The 16,838-nt window shown below is 35.4% G+C and overlaps 1 protein-coding gene and 1 pseudogene across 2 annotated transcripts in view; one reads left to right on the forward strand and one right to left on the reverse strand.

The window, feature by feature from the left end:
• The window catches only part of LOC109005318 (receptor-like protein 56), a 75,324-nt gene that overhangs the window by 50,849 nt on the left and 7,637 nt on the right, over positions 1–16,838 (reverse strand). The gene's annotated exons all lie outside the window — the stretch shown is intronic.
• LOC108999656 lies at positions 11,384–15,629 on the forward strand (annotated as a pseudogene).

Raw genomic sequence — 16,838 nt, forward strand, 5'->3', positions numbered from 1 at the left:
TATCTATGTGTTGCACACCTGAATCACATTTAAACTTTGACACGTACGTCCTAAAGATTTTACATTCAAGATGATTTTCTGAGGATCCAAATGCCACTTTTTGACTCAGGTGACGCTTTGATGATTTTCTGATGATTGCTACCATATCTGTGACTTAGGTGACAATCAGTACTCGGGTCTCGAGACATGCCTAGCTAGAGTCTAGGATGTGGTTAGAGATTTGGGCTGGTAATAGTATGCATCTTTTATTTGCATTTGTTTTTTTGTATGGACAATATTTTGTGCTTTGTAAAATTAATTTAATATTTATGAATCTTCTTTTCTTTTTTCCTAAATTAATTATTGATTTCTATTATATATATACATATTTAACTACTAATTTTTTATATAAATTAAATATTTCTCTATAATTAAGTAAGGTATTGTGTTGCCATCAAAAGTTGTGAAAATTATGTATTCGTTCAAATGTAATGTATAAGCATTTGAACGTTTTTATATTCCTACCAAATATTTCTGCAGTAAATTTTTGTTCGAACCTTTTATTTTATGTTCAAACAGCGATTAACCTAGAAGTTTGAATGGTGTAATAATTTGTTCGAATAGTAAGTCAATGTCTTGCTAAATTTAGTGACTTAACCCGCTAATTCCTCATTTGATCCTGTATAATATCCGTTTGAAAGTTTATTTTATTATGTTCAAAAATATTTCTACAATTAATTTTCATTCGATCTCTTTATGTTACGTTTAAACAACGATTAACCTTAACGTTCGAAAGGTGTAGTAAGTTGTTTGAACGGTAAGTCAATGTCTCGCTAAATTTAATCACTTAACACACCAATTTCTCATTTGACTATATATAATATCATTTCAAATGTTTATTTTATTACGTTCAAATGTTTTAGTAAATGTCCAAATGGATATTTTATTAGGGACGAAATTTCTCGTCCCTACATATACCTTTCGAACAAACAATTTACTATTCGAATAGTTGATGACTTCCTTCATTTTTTAGGGAAGAAATTTGAATTTCGACCCTTCAACTCGTGTTTTGGGATGATTTTTATTTCGCCCAAAAAAAAACTTGTCCCAAATCTCATTTTTGTTGAAGTGTATACTGACTCAAAGCCTCAAACACAAATTTTGGATGCCTGCCTAGATGGAGGATGTGTAGAAAATGTTTAATTGACAAGCATATATCACGTAATGCATGCAAAGGTGCTTACCCACCGAAAGATAATACGTACATTCTGAATCCGAGCTCACTCTTGGTTGTCAATGAGACAAAGGATCCCAATGGTGCCACTTATATATAGTGCTCTATCTCTTTGAATCACCCTTTTTTCTTTTTGGCTTTTATGAATTATCCATCCTAAAGACCATTGGAGATCATTTGTTGTAATGCCCATCCTAGTGGCCCGAGGTAGGTGAGGGGCTTCAGGTTGTGCTTTATTCCTAGTGGTGGAGACAGGGAATCCTCGTGAGGTTTGGGCATTTCCAGTTGTGTTGGTTTCAGTTGTCTGAGGATGAGGTGGGGCTAGGGGCTTTGCTGCTATGGATTGGCATCGATGACTGTGGTTGGTGGCTAGGCATGAAGGAGTTGGGAGCTTCAATGAGGGTTAAAGGTTTAATAGAGAGGGGTAGTCGGCAAGTGAGGTGTGGCGGTGGCAGTCTAAACCGGTGCTACTGACGGTGCAGTGTTATGATGGTGAGGGATAAATGTTCAACAAAATTACTATCCAACTGTCCTAGAGCGTTTTTAAAAAATTTTTCCTATCCTCGCAGAATATAAAAGCGGCAGACATTTGGTGCTAGACCGAACAACTTGAAAAAGACCACATAAAAGCGACTACAATTCCGTTTCAGATGCTTTTTGTTCTTGCAAATGTTTGGTGGTACCAGAAATTAATGCAACCTTGATTGGGTCTTTTTGTTCAAATCACAGTTCATACCAACTCTGTTAGAATAATCTATTCATCTCAACCCAACTAATGGTGCCTAATCCCATTTTTACTGTTTTAATTTTCGTTATCAATAATAATTTCTTTTTAAAGTTCTATCTTTTTTTAGTAGGTTGTTGTCAAGTTGTCACTTATGATTTATTTTGTAGATAATTAATCTAACCTTCCACTCCAATTTAGGAGATGTCCCGTAGTTGTCTCCCTTTGTTCAAATTCTCATTATTAATACTCAATTATTTGTTGATCGACTCGGGGCCACAGTCAGAATAATGGGCTAAGATTGTAAGGGGTATGTTTTATGGTTAAGTATTAGTAGATGGAGTCTAGTCCAGTAATGTAAGAGTCCATGGACTTGCGGCACAGTCTTTGTTTCTTCCTTTATTTCTTTTAAGTGTTTGTTACTACATAGAAGTTCTAGAAGGGAATCTAGTTGGTTATACCCTGTGTGAGACTCTATTAGAGGGCAGAGTCTTTGCACAATGTCCTTTATGCAAAAACTGATCGAGTTGTTATTTTTAGATTCCTCTCACTCTCTCTCTCTCTCTCTCCCTCTCTCAATTTTAGAGGTCCTACCCTCGAAGGAGCTATCATCTTCAACCTTATAACCCTAGTTTATACACAGAAATTACACAAGTGTTACATGTTTAAAAAATTCAGTAGAGTACAAAACGTTAAGTCTCATTTCATACCGCTATTTCTTTTCCATTCTAGATGGACAAAGACAGCAAGAGATACAAAATCTAGATTAAACTGTGTAGTCACTGGCTCATGAACCTTTTCTATTTTTATTAACTATCTAAATCATCGCCTAACAATTTAACCTGTAATTTAGGTACCCTGAAATTATTGTTAAGAGAGTAGCACCTTCGGGAAAGAAATCAGTACATTAATGCCTTTTTAACTATGTGAATGTTTTGCCAAAGAGCGGTGCTATTTTGCCTCTCAGAGTAGCCTGCTACAAGTTACCATTAGACCAAATTCATTTTTTCTTTTTTTTTTTCCCAATTTTTTTTCATATATTTTTTAATCATTTTAAAATATTTTTAAAAAATATAAAAGAAATATCAATACACTAATAGTCAATTCTTTAACTATTAAATAAAGAAAGAAATTAAAAAAAATTAAAATACATGAGGTGTCAAAATTTGGTGTCAAAGTAGTATTATTCTTTGCTAGGCCTATGTACTGATTGGCATAACCCTCAGCCTCCAAAATGGATGTATGGAGTTTGAAACCCCTCTCTTCCAAATGATAACAAAAAAAAAGAAGTTTTGTGAATGTTACTCTAACAATGTTAATTTTTTTAAAGTATAAAACTAATAATATTCTTTTGGGAGTCCTAACAAAACTAGAAATGGTGATTAAGGCTTTGTTTGGATACTAAAATAGTTTCATCTTATCTTATTATTATAATTTTTTCAAATTCTCATAGAAAATATAATAAATAAATCTCAAAATAATAATAATATTAAAAAATTATATTCTAATAATGTTTTATTCAATTTTCAACTTTCATCTAAAATTTTTATCTAAAATATCTCATCTCATCTTACTATCGAAACGAGGCCTAACTCGTTGCTTCAAACGTCTTTTAGCAACGAAATAATGCTTTTTTTTTTTTTTTTTTGTTTTTCTTTTAAGCATGACATGCTTATTAATTTGGACCGTGCTATTTGGATCGAGAGATTTAATCGAGAAAAACGACTGACAAGTTCAAATGCACTTTTTTATTTAATTTTTTTTTCTTTCAATAATTTTTTATACATTTTTAAATATTTTCAAAAAATAAAAGAAAAATATTAATTCACTAATAGTCACTTACTTAATTATTAAGTAAAAATAAAAATTAAAAAAAATTAAAAATTCAATCGGTCACTTTTATCGGTCCAACTATCATTTTCCTATTACTTTTTGTGACAAAATAATTAGCGGTCCAAAAATTCAGTTTAGTTTGAAGTGAAAAAAGCTTCGGCAAGTCCTTTGTGAGATTTGGGTTATATATAATATTTAGACTATAACTTGATTCTTATTAGGGATAATGCTTTGAATAATTACATATTCCATTGTTTAAGTTCTCCCCAAGAAGTATTATTTAGATGTCTAATTTAGTTTTCCAAGGACAATATAAGGAAGAAAAAGTAAAGAACCAATAATATATACACTACCAACTTCTAATATTTTTTTGAGGTCTAATTTTTTGTGCCTTTTTTTAAAAACTCTAGAGCTAATGAATAATGGCACATCAAGTGAGATAAAATTATAAGGCTAGTCTAATATATAACAAAACTCTTAATTAATACGTGGATAAAATGCTATATAATAATCAATCACTTAATTTCTATATTGGTGACACTACTTATAATTTTTTGATCAACTCTTTTTTTCTAAAAAATAAATAAATAAATTTAACAGTAAGAGATAATATGAGTACAATATATAGTATAATTCTGACATGTAACAAATATGATACCAAAACTTTAGATTTAACAATGTATAGAATCATTAAAATAATTAACTAATTAAATTTCATCCCTTTGATTTTTAATATGACATTGAATTTTGTTTTTGATTCAATTCTTGACTGGGATGGGGCCCCCTGCCCATCCCATGCGGGTTGCGAGGCATCTGCTCGCATGATGAAACCATCAACCATGTTGGGATAGGGCTCGAGTTTGACCCAAGCCGGCTCGAGATTTACCCCATCTGTCCTACCCAACCCACTTTATATATATATATTAATAAAATAATTTTCTTTAATAAAATGATGTCATCTTTTTTTTTTAAAGTTTTGTTTAAAATGTTAAGCCCCCTTCTGTTGATATTGTCCCTCTTTCCCCTCTTAGTCTGTTGTTTAAAACCTCTGCTCCCTCTCTCTCTGCTCTCATTGAAGCTTGTGATTTTTTTTTTTTAATATTTCAAGTGATTTAAAACATGTTTAAAAAAACATACAAAATACAAAAGTGTATTTTACATTTCTCCGCGCATAGAAACTCTCGTGCCCCTCTCGGTGGCCTTAGCAGTCTCCTATATATAATAAGAAAAATTATATTCATCATCTCCAAACACTACATTTTTTTTATATTTTATTTTTATTTTTTTCTCATACTAAATGTGTGATATATAAATGATAAATATAACAATTCAATTTAAGAAGAATAGAACAAAAATAAAAATAAAAAATAAAAAATAAAAGTAAAAAATATGGTGTGTGAGGATATGTGAATAATGAGTAGCAAAGCTCGTGTAAAAATCCCTTGACAGAAAATCACAAAGAGAGAGAGAATGAAAAGATTTGAGATCATAACAAACAAATAACTACTAGCTAGATTAATTGAGAGCAAGTCGATCTGGTGTTTTGGCCTATATATATAGTCCCTGCAGCTAGCCTACCTACGAAGCTAGTTTATTAATTTGTCATCTCAGCTTGTTTATATAGCTAGAAAACCGGTGATCATCTTCAACCATAATCAGGAAGAAATATTTAGCTGTGTTCTTCTTCGTTATTTGCTCAGTCACAGTCATTATTCAAAACTTGCCTTGTGCTTATGCACGGAATTTTGATGTTCTCAATCATCATCATGATGATCATGATCACCTGGACCCCCAACGTCCTACAGATGAAGAAGTTGGGAAATGCTTGACTGCTGTCTCAAAGATAGAGCCATGTGTGGCCGATATTATTCAGGCAATTTTATCATTTAACTTCACGAATTTAGGCCAGACTTGTTGCACTGCCTTCAACCAGCTGGTTTCTGAGGATTCCCATGGCCAACATGCTCGTGATGAGGGTGATCATTTCTTGCACCATCCAAGGCTCAAGGACCATTAATGTTCTCAATTTGATGCAAAGCCTCCATCTGCAACACCAGCTCCGCCTTCCCCATGAACAAGTCCTGATCCAGCAAGCATTATATATAAGTGGCATGGATTGATGATCCTAAAATCTCTGAAGAATAAGATGATCACCAGCTCGATCGTTCTGGTTAAAATTATAAATTAATTCATGTCAATTGATTATAAGCTAGGTTTCTAGTACTGTTTAATTCCTTAATTCGTAGTTTTTATGATCTTCCTAGTTTTCAACGAAGATGTTCTTTTTGCCATTAACGCATGAGCTCGATAATTTAGTGATCATCATCGATATGAGACTACTGCATGCATGCTCTTTAATTTCCACATTATATATATATATATATTGGAGTTTTATTTTTATTATTATCATTAATATTTTTGAGGTTTTGCTATTATTATATGATTAATGGAATTACGTATGCTTCAATTAACATATTTAGTTGAATAAATAGTTAAAAATTTAATAAAAGTTTTGAATTAAATAATATTATCATATTAGTAAAACAGATTGTGAAACGATTTGAATTTTGAATCAATATTATTGGTAAAAAATTTTTATTCTCAAGTTAGTGAGTAGAACATATCTAATAAAATATTTGCATGGAATAATTTGATTTAAAATATATATTTTAAAGAGTTTTCTATTCTTATATAGAGTACACTACCATTCATATCACTTAAATAGTAAAAATTAAATTTTAAAATTTATTTTTCAAATCAAATTATACCTTATAAGCACTTTATTAAATGTGTTATCTATTAGCACATAACAGCTTGGCAAGCTTGGCAATTGTGAGAGTCAATGGAGTGATAAGGATAGACAAGATTCTTGGAGCAATATGGTTGGATACTCTCATAATTTTACCTCAATTAGTGGAGAGATGTTGAGGGATATTGGAGCTCTAACGGCAACTAATTCAAACAAGATAGTGATCCAACATATAAGGAATGCACATAAACTATCGACCAAATTTATGAGGAGCATATCAGTTGGCAGATTTTATGAGATTTTATTGTTTTTCTGTTTCCATCTTCATCTGATGTATTCATGTTATTGTCGATGAATTCTCAAACAAAGCATGTTTTTAGGTCATGTAATATGGCATCGGATTATCTTGCTAGACTGGGAAGTAGTACCTACAATAGAGTATGGCTGACACAGGATGAGCTCCCATCTTTGCTTAAGGGGATTCTCAAAACGGATCGCACGGGTTTACCTTACATAAGAAAAGTTCATATATGATTTTTGGCGTGGGTGCTTCAGTAGTAGTGTTACACGGCTTATGGAGTCCTTTGGTTTTGGGTTAATTTTTTACATAAGATACTTCATGCTTTGGAATTTTGTATAAGGTTTTCCTCTACCAAAAGTGAGGATTATCAATAATAAGGAGACCTGATCTCCAGTTTCTTAAAAAAAAAAAATGCATGCCTTTGTATCGCCTTTGTGTTCACGTTGCCATTAACAGAGATAAAATAATTTCTTTTCAAAAACTCCTCCTTCTTATCTATTTCTTTATGGTATCAAGAGCCATTGTGAACAATGTGGCATCACATCTCTACTTTCATGGACTGCATCTTTAGTCATTAGCATATCATAATTTCTATAATTTATTTCTTTTCTTTTCTTTTATCTTTCACTCTCTTCTTCCGCTATGGCTACTCTATCTCTCAATGTTGGCAACTTCATCACACTCAAACTCACCCCCACTAATTATCCCTTGTGGCATGAGCAAGCATTGGCTCTTACAGAGAGTCAAGAATTGGTCGGCCATCTCACAAATGAAGATCCCGCTCCCACCAAATACACCATACCAAATCCAAACAATTCCATAGATGCTGAAAATTGTTCCATAGTTAACATATGCCTACATAGCCTAGCGAAAGTCTAATAGTCTCCTTTGTGGGTGGATCATTGGGACACTCTCAGGGGAAACTCTCAGACTCATTGTTGGCCTCGACATAGCTCATGCAGTATGGGAAACACTTAAAAATGCGTATCACGAAGAATCACAAGAACGCGAATTTAGCAGCTACATCAACACGTAACTTATTTTCAAAAAGAAGATGACAAAACCATTATAAAACACATTCGTACCTTCAAAGGTCTATGCGACAGTTTAGCAGCCATTGGGAAACATGTTCCCGACCAAGAAAAAGTATTCTATCTTCTTACTAGTCTTGGTCCTCAATATGAGATCTTCACAAATACCATGTTGAAGCCCCCACGACCTTCATACTATGAGTTGGTTGCTCAACTCCAAAATTTTGATCAAAGGCGCAATTGGTTTTCTAGTCATACAGATGTACAAGCTTCATCACTCACCCATCAAATGGCATTCTATGGTCAGTAGCACCAATGCTCCCAACAAACTTCCTCAGGATATCGTGGAGCCTCACAAAAGTTCACATCTAATGGGCATGGATTCCAGGCACAACAACCCAAGGACTCCAATGTCGTCCTCCACCACTAGATAAGCATCGTATGACTCCTGCTGAGAGGGACAAATATTGTGATCAACAATGTCAATATTGTGAGATGATGGGTCATATTGCCAAGATCTGCTAGTGGGTGCCCAAAAAGTCTACTCATCATGATGAAATTCCACAAACACTTGCAGCACTTACTTTGGACAACACCATCGAAGATACAGAATGGATAACAGATACTGGAGCTTCCAATCATATGATAGGTAAGCCAAATATGTTAAACAATATTCGTAAGTATTCTAGTAGTCAATTTTAATTGGTGATGGATCTTCCTTGCCAATTCTTGGAATTGGTGACTCTTGTATAAAGCAAAAGAAATTTGCCTTACCCCTTCATGACGTCTTGTTAGTTCCAGACTTAACAAAAAAGTTACTCTCTGTAAGCTAGTTAACTACTCAATTTCATGTCAATTGTGAATTTTTTAACGTGGATTTTTGTGTTAAGGAACGGGAAACAGGACAACCAGTGATAACAGGGAGACACAGGGGCGATCTTTACATTCTACCCACTTCATCGGAATTATATTTTTCTCATCGTTTCAAATCCAGCACTGCAGAAGTTTGACACCAACGCTTAGAGCATCCTTAGTCTTCGGCTTTACAGTTACTAAAAAATAAGGGGCTAATTGATGTTGTAGGGGCAACAAAATCTCAATATCTTTGTGATAGTTGTCAATTAGGAAAGCTTAGCTTGTTACCTTTCTCTTGTTCTGAACATTCAAGTTATAATATTTTTGAAAAAATTCATTGTTATTTGTGGGGACCCACTCCTATTTTATCTATTGCAAAATTCAGATATTATGCTTGCTTGGTAGATGACTTCTCTAAATATACATGGATTATTCCCTTACATCATAAATCTGATTGTTTTAATGCATATTTAGCATCTGAAAAATATGTTGCTAGGCAGTTCAACAAACACATTAAAATCTTCCATTTAGATGGAGGCAGTGAGTTCATAAACTCCAAACTTTCATCTCACTTTCTTTCTACATGCACTACTCATCAGGTATCTTCCCCATATACTCCTGAGTAGACTGATATGGTTGAAAGATGTCATATGACTATAAGAGAGCTAGGTATGACTGTGGTACTCCTTTACTTCTATGGGTAGAAGCTTTCACTGCAGCTATCTACCTTATTAATTGACTGCCCTCATCTGCACTTAATTTTGAAACCCCATATTTTGCGCTGCATGGAGTCCATCTTGTTTACTCTTCACTTCGTGCCTTTGGCACTAAATGTTTTACTTACACTTGGGACACACAACGTCAGAAATTTTAACCAAAAACACTTATCTGTATTTTTGAAGGCTACAGTGATAAACATAAGGGATACAAGTGCTTTCACCCTTCGAGTAAATTTTTTTTTTATCTCTTGGCATGCTGTTTTTGATGAGTTTAGTCTTTCCTTATAAGACTGCCAACACTTCCTGAATCACACCTACTATGCCACAGGTCATTAGCATCTTTGATTCTTGGTTGCCACACACTAACATAAGCTCCTCTGCAGGGCCTTCTTTGCAATCTTCAACACCACCTTGTTTGAGTCCCTTACCAGTAGCAGACATCAATATTACAATCCCACCACCCCACCATCCTAGTTCTACTGACCTATAAGATATTCCATCCTCCCTATCCTATTATCACAGCTCGACACTACTTGAAACACGGCACGAGTTTGAGCTTTTGGAACTGTCTTAACCAGCATCACTTCCACAGCTTGCACCTAAACAATCGAAGTCATCTCATCATACTCCAGTTTCTTTAGCACCAATACTTCATTCTATGGAGACTCAGCCTAAACTAGGTATAGTAAAACCCAACCCAAAGTATGCTTTGATTGCTACCACATCTGTCAACGTACCTCATGAACCACACAATGTTAGATCAGCCTTGGCACATCCTGGTTGGAAAGCTGCCATGGATGGTTCTCTAGATCGACTCAAGTCACATCTTGTTGCAAAGGGCTATCATCAAATTGATGGAGTGGACTACACAAAAACATTTTCTCTAGTTATCAAACCAAGAACCATTTGCATGATCATTACTATAGCATTTGTTCAGCAATGGCCTATCTGTCAGCTAGACGTAAAGAATACCTTTTTGCATGGTCTACAACAACCCTCAGGAATGGCAAATCCTCAACACCCGGCATATGTTTGCAAACTCCAGAAAGCTCTCTATGGTTTAAAACAAGCACCACGTGCTCAATTTGATCGATTCAGTGCCCTCCTCCTAAAATACGGGTTCTTTTGCAGCTTAGCAGATCTTTCCTAGTTTATTTTTCATTCTAAGTATGACTCACTAATTTTGCTTCTTTATGTAGATGATATACTGCTCACAGGATTTGCTCCAACACATGTTACAAATTTCATTCAACTGTTGAGCAGTGAATTTGCAATGAAAGACTTGAGACCGATTCATCATTTCTTGGCATTGAAATCTCCCCAACACCCAATGGTCTTCATCTATCCCAATCACACTACACTCTTACCATACTTGAACGATCCAACATGGTTGATTGCAAGCCCATGAGTACACCTCTTGAAGCTAAGACAAAAACCTCACCAAATGCCACTCTCATGGAAGATCCTAGTTACTATCGAGGACTTGTTGAAGCTTTACAATACCTCACACTCACACATCCTGATCTTACATTTAGAGTTAGTTTGGATTGAGAGATGAATTATCTCAACTCATCTCACTACTATTCACAAATTTCAGCTCACAAATCTCACTACTATTCACAAATCATCTCAACTCATTCCATCTCATCTCTCAATCCAAACAGGACTTTAGTATTAACTATGTGGCTCAATTCATGCATGCTCCCATCATAGCTCATTTGAAAATGGTTCAGCATATTCTACGATACGTTAAAGGAACTATTGACATAGGATTACATTTTTCTTCATACATTACACTTGATCTGTAAGTATTTTCAAATGCAGATTGGACAGGGTGTCCCACTACCAGATGCTCCACTACTGGCTACTGCACCTACCTTGGAGGAAACCTTATCTCTTGGTGTGCAAAGAATCAACATACAATTTTTCGGTCAAGCACAGAAGCAAAGTACCGAGCCATGGCTAACATTGCAGCTGAACTAAAATGGATGGCCTTCATTCTCAAAGATCTCCGCATTCCAATGGCATCTCCTCCAATACTCTACTGTGACAACCTTAGTTCTCTTTATATGACAGTTAATCATGTGTTCAATGCTCGAAGTAAACACATCGAGTTGGATTACCATTTTGTGCGCGAACGTGTTGCACTTGGACTACTTATCACTCGACATATCTATACTGATAACCAAGTTACAGACCTCTTCACTAAGCCAATGTCAAAGGGAGCCCTTCATTATTTTCGAACCAAACTTTGCCTCCGACCCCGACACAGTTTGCGAGAGGGTATTAGCACATAACAACTTGGCAAGCTTGGCAATTGTGAGAGTCAATGGAGAGATAAAAGATAGACAAGATTCTTGGAGCAATAAAGCTGGATGCTCAAATAATTTTACCTCAATCAATGGAGAGACGTTGAGGGATATTGGAGCTCAAACGGCAACTAATTCAAACAAAGTAGTGATCTAACATAAGCTATCAACCAGATTTTATGAGATTTTTATTGTTTTCATCTTTATTTGATATATTCATGTTTAAATATATGTCTTTGTATTGCCTTTGTGTTCACGTTGCCATTAACAGAAATAAAATCATTTCTTTTCAAAAACTCCTTATCTTTTTCTTTATTATCTATGGGGACTTATAAATATAACTTTGAATTTTTAAATTTATCAAGTTATTATTTATCTAGTTAAACTGATCAAGAGCTATTTTACCTTTTGGCTTTCACATCTAACAGCTTCACGTGGCTTTGCACGTGTTAATTCCTAGTGTCGTGCATGTTCATGACGTGGCAGATATTGATTGGTTTAAATTCGTGGAGGTAACAGACCCGTCGTCATGGAAAGACTTTCTTCCTCCTTTTCCTCGAAGAAGCGATATATATAAAGCTGAGTTTTCTCCTTGTTTGGGGTTTAACATTACAAAGAAAGAACCCTGAGACTAACGATCAATAGAGAAGAGGGAAAAAATGAAGATGAAGGTATTGTGGTGGCTGATCCTACTTTCATATACCTTGTGTCACTGTGCGTTTGCCGATCAGATCTTCCCTAGTCATGTAGGTAAACCCCTCTTCTAAATGCCCTTTTAATCTCTTATGTTTACAATTAAATCTCATGTATGTTTACCCGATGCTATTATGACTTCAACTTGTGCTCGCGAGTTCTTTGTTTTTTTTTCTTGATTTTTACATTGATCGGCTTCCAATTCTTCCCCCCCCTCTCTCTCTCTCTCTTCCATTAAAATAGAGCCAAGTGGGTTTTTAATTGCTTCGTTAGAAATTGAACTTATATGGAATTTGGTTCTTGGAGCTTACGTGGAATTTAATTGATGCTAATTCTGAAATGCTGGCTACTGTTGCTTATTCCTACTTATTAATTACAAGACGATTAGATTCATAAACAGCTAGCTCGCCAAGGCGGTAATGAATACGATGAACTATTTTGAGCAACATGTGAAATGGTAATAAGCTATTTGGGGACTTCATGGAGTGGTTTAGCTGTAATGAGGCCAATGTAGATACTGGGTGTGCTTTGAATAGGCAGTTACCATCCCAACAGCTTTGTGGGCATACTGATTCATGTGGGTTATTTTTTTTATTAATAAACCATCACTTATGGCGGAGGAACAACCATAATTACATCAAAGAATCACCATCAAAGCCCCAACATAACTTAACGTCTAACATACGGAATACCCAACCTATCTGTTCTAATAAGACCCCTAAGCCTTCCCAACCCGCAATCCTCACCCAAGAAATCCCAATTCCCACCATTAGTTATATTGGTTATGCATGATGTGTTTTTTCTGTCCTAAGCGGTTGTGCCTATCAACCAGATTTATTTTCTCTATTGCTGGATATAATCAGAAAGTCTTTTCTTGCATTCAATTTTGGTGCTGCAAAGTTATGTTCTTTTCTCCATTATAACTTTTGATCAACAGGTGGCACATTTGGTCACAGCTTTCGTGAACCGAAGTACAAGATTGAATTCCATCCAAAAGATTCCCTGTTTCATCCTGTAAGTAGTTTAGATTCTTTTAAACCTTTTTCCCATTTGGCCTAGTAGCCATGCTAATGGGTAATTCTATCAACCTATATGGTTAGATACTAGATGGATTCCTCAAATCTTTTGTCGTTAAAGGGTTCTTCTTTTTTCCTTTATTTTTACTTTTTTTAATATGCCACTATAGGTTTGTGGTCTATATTTGAAGATTCACCTTTTTGTCTGGTTGTTTAAACTTAATCTTATGACAATTTTTGTGATCTGGATACCGTATTTCTAGTAATTTCATTTGTCATTAAAAAGTTGATGACATCAGTTGACCTATCTACATGATGGATTTAATTGGTATGTATTGCTGTTATCAGTTCACCTGTATCCATTTCCTTGCTATCAATATTTTTCGTAGACAGGAAAGCAGGTGGCTTCGTACCCTTTGTGTAAGGGTAGGGGGTTTAAGCAGCAAGCAAGAGTTACAGTTTTAAGTGCTTAACCTAATTGTGAAGGTGTTGGGGTGCTTCCTTCATGCAACTATTAGCTGCCTGGATTTTTACCAGTTGTAGTGGTTATGCCGAATTCCTTTCTATAGGACTATGAACCTTGCATAGGGCCTTACAGTTACCAGATGCCCTTGGGGTTAAATTTTGTTTTTGATAAATTCTAATCCGTATTTGCTTTCATTCTCAGGTCTGTGTGGAAAACTATGTTATTTTTATATGATAGTAATATGATCTAATAGTTGGGCCCGTTTACTTGGTAGGATGATGATTAGGAGTATGTGGTTATGCCAAATAAAAATGGAGAGAATTTTATATGTTTTTTACCTAAGCTGGAGAAAGCCAAGAGTGGAAAGCCTGCTACTCAGCTCAATACAAGCAGCATGATTATGGAATCTGAGAAGCGGATAAAACTGAAGACGCCTGATGAACTGCTTGAAATATTGAAGGACCGATGTTTTATCCGAGTTACGATCTGAGACCCCAATAGTTTCGTTGTTCAGGCCCTGGTTGAACAATGCTTAATATTTTCAAAAAATTACTAAAACATAAACATTCCTTGTATGTGCTGCAAGAAGTGGTTGTATTTGTTTCTGCAAATTAGTATGCTTCTTTTGAAAGATTTTGCATCCACCTTAATTATCCTCTCACGTTACCAAATCCTTCATGCAGCAAGAAAGTTGGTGGTCATATGAATTTTGCTATCAAAAGAAGTTGCGTCAAGTTCATTCGGAGGATGATAAGGTATTAAGTGGCTTTTCCTATTTTCCTACATGCAATTCTTTGTTATTTGCTTTTGTAATTGATTTCTACTTAAACATACTATCAATAATAGCATGATGTATGGGTGGATCAAATAAGCTAGCATGTTGATTAAACTTGTGGGTGGGTTTTGGGTTTTGACTAGTTTTGATGGATCCACGCCACGAATTAACTACTAAACCTTGCAAATAGATTGGATAAATATGCGTCCAATATTTTGTTATGATTACCATCCTTGTAAATATCATGGTTGTAGTAATAGCAATATCATTAGGACCAGTGGAGTTGGTTGTGTTAAAAGACCCAAACATTTTTAGAACCGTGTAGTCATTAGATTTATCTTGTTACCGTTACAGGTGGTTCAGGAGTTCATATTAGGTGAATACAATGCAGAGGCCACAGCTGCTATCAACCAGAATATCTCTGAAATGATTAGATTACGTTATGTTGAAGGAAAATTTTGTTTTTAGTTAGGAACGGACTTTGGTAGAGGATAGAAAATAAGGACTAAGAAATTATACAATTATCATGTTCAATGGTTCATGTAGGTATCATGCTCATCAGTATACAAATGGAACCATGTGTGACCTTACTAATCAGCCACGGGAGACTGAGGTATGAAGAAATTCAAGATCATTGATTTTTCTGCTCCCATGTCTCTAATGGCAAATTTTTGTTTCCATTCTAGAGCAATGATTAGTTCTCTTACAGAGCTATGCACTTGCAAGTATGCACTCACAGTTCACTGCCCAACACTTTGCAAGCACCTGTCTGTCTCTCTCTCTCTCTCTCTCTGATGGTAGCCTACCATTATGCAGTGTCAAAACATGCCTGTTATGCTGTGTCTATATATCTTTTATGTGAATGCATTGGACACTTGGTCTGACCACCTTTGACCTTGCAGATTGTTTCAAGAAGAGAGGCCAGTGTGGCACACCATTGCCTAGAGTTGTCTTCTCATTGTCGAGATGCCTCCACACTATTACCAGCTGACTCCAGCAGAGCCAAGTACTCATTTATGGCTTCGCCTTCATTTGTAACTTCAACGTCGTAGTCTGTTAAAGCGTCTCCTTTCGCTAGTTCTCCAGCCAGTGCATCTTCCATCTCTGCATCCCTCTCTTCTGCTTCACTTACAGTTGATGGTCCTCCAATATCATTACTGCTGCCAGAAGCATCAGGAAGTATTGGTGCGGAAGAATCGGCACTGTTATCAGCACCAACTGTGGGGATTGAATCAGATTGTGAGAGAAGTTGATGCATAGCTTGCTCAATAGTACCACCAGCCTGAAGAGCAGCAACCGCTGCACACAAGTGATGACATCAAAACCTTGCTACTTACCCTACAGAAAATCAGGTGAAGTTATTGAATTCTACTAATGTTTCTCCCAGACTACCACCCTAGTTCTCATCAAAATGCTAAAGGAAAACAATGGATTTGGTGGAAAAGTGTGAAAAAGAAAGTAGATCAAATCCTAAACCCTAAAAATTGTATTGGTTGGCATACTTACCCAACTAAGACCAATTCATTCTGTTTATTAAGATCCATAGCTTTCTTTGAGGGTGTCATTCCATACCTTTTTTGCTCCCTACAAAACTTTTGTACTAATGAGCACTACTAAGAGGTAAATACCGAATACATCAGAATTACATTGATCAAGTCACACCCACATGAGAATTACATTGATCTATTCATCGATGCAAGATTAAAACCAACAATAAAAAAAGACAACAATAGACACAGAGGGGGTTCGTAACCAAAGAGAATGTCGGGTTATCGATTAGAATTGTATGGGAGAAAATCTATGATTACTGAGTAAGAAAACAATTGATCAGGACAATAGCATTGATTCAAACTTTTGAGTCTTACTCATATTTCTTCTAAGAACTTTTTTCCTTTTCTTTTTTTTTTTTTTGGGGGGGGGGGGAGGTAACTATGGTCTAATTTGAAAATCCCAAAATTACAATCATGAAAACATATGGGGTTGAATTAATCCTCTCACATGGTGAGCACTTCTAATGCATCTTTGTAGTTCTCACTCCTAATTAGTTGCTTTCCATTTGCATGAAGCATCAGTCCCATCATTACAGTCCTGTAACATGAAAGTTCGTTCAAATCTTCAGCATTGAGAAAGGGATCGTAGATCCTTAAATCCCTC

This window comes from Juglans regia, chromosome 10, assembly GCF_001411555.2.
Source record: "Juglans regia cultivar Chandler chromosome 10, Walnut 2.0, whole genome shotgun sequence".
Lineage (NCBI taxonomy): Eukaryota > Viridiplantae > Streptophyta > Magnoliopsida > Fagales > Juglandaceae > Juglans > Juglans regia.